Raw genomic sequence first — 1,145 nt, 5'->3', positions numbered from 1 at the left:
CACGTCCTCTTCCTCCTCCTCCTCCTCCTCTCCCTCGTCGACCTATTCCTTCATTTCTCTGTGGATCCGTTGTTCCAAAGCTCAGTGAACTGATTCGGGCCCTTTTATCTATTTATTGAAGGATCTGATTGATGTGTGTTCAATTTAGTGTTTCCACCTGGGTAATTGTTTGCTAATTGAGCTCAAGCTGTGCTGACTTGAGTGAACAGTATTGAATGCTAGTGCTTTCTAAATGACCACATGGTGTAAGCACTGAGAAATGTAGGGATTTGTGTGTAGAGTTTTGCAGGAACAGTTCACCAAATCTGACTCATGTGTTAAAGCAGGGGAATAGTGTTTATAGTTCAGCAAAATGGGTGTGCTTTTTGAAAAATGGTGTTATGGTTTTGAAAATTTAGTTCAAAAGCCTGGTTATAGTGTTTTAGCAATAGAGAAAAACTGTAATAAGTGAGTCATTGCGACTGAACCGAATCATTTAAACAGTGATTCAATCACTGAATCACAATCACAGTTGGCGAAATAGAGCAAAAACAGTCAATATTGTGTCTAAAACGTAAGTGTCTTAATATTAAATTCTTGTTATTGAACTGCTGTATAAAATCAATATCACATTTGTAATCATGCTGCTTTTTGGTGGAAAAAATGTCAGTCTTCGCGTGATACTGATTAACTATATGAAATGATATAAATATATAAATTTCTGCCCCCATATGTTGCATTTTGTGATCATTCTAAATGCATTTTAATAAATTGAATCATGCAGTGAAAGAACCTGGACTGGTCTAACCTACTAGACTTCCTATTGTCTTAGCTAAACTTTAGCTAACTTGGTAGCTCTCATGAGTCATGGACAGGATAATTAGCTGTAAGACAAACACAACTAGAAAGGGAGGGAGGGCTTCACTTCTGCTGCTCTCTGCATGTCTGTGACGTGATGTGCAGCTGATCAAACATGCGCTACACTGCTGTGATGAGGCACAGAGGGAGAAAGGCATCGGAACTCGACACTCGACAGTCTCAACATTTCCTGAACCGACCTGATATTTTGATTTTTTATTTGTTTGACAGGAACAGCTGTGCTCAAACAGAAACACACACACACACGCACACATATATTCATTTATTTAACCCCCCCCCCCAAAAAA

This window comes from Sinocyclocheilus anshuiensis, unplaced genomic scaffold, assembly GCF_001515605.1.
Source record: "Sinocyclocheilus anshuiensis isolate Anshui unplaced genomic scaffold, SAMN03320099.WGS_v1.1 scaffold1906, whole genome shotgun sequence".
NCBI classification, from domain to species: Eukaryota; Metazoa; Chordata; class Actinopteri; order Cypriniformes; family Cyprinidae; genus Sinocyclocheilus; species Sinocyclocheilus anshuiensis.
This window is presented reverse-complemented; position numbering follows the sequence as displayed.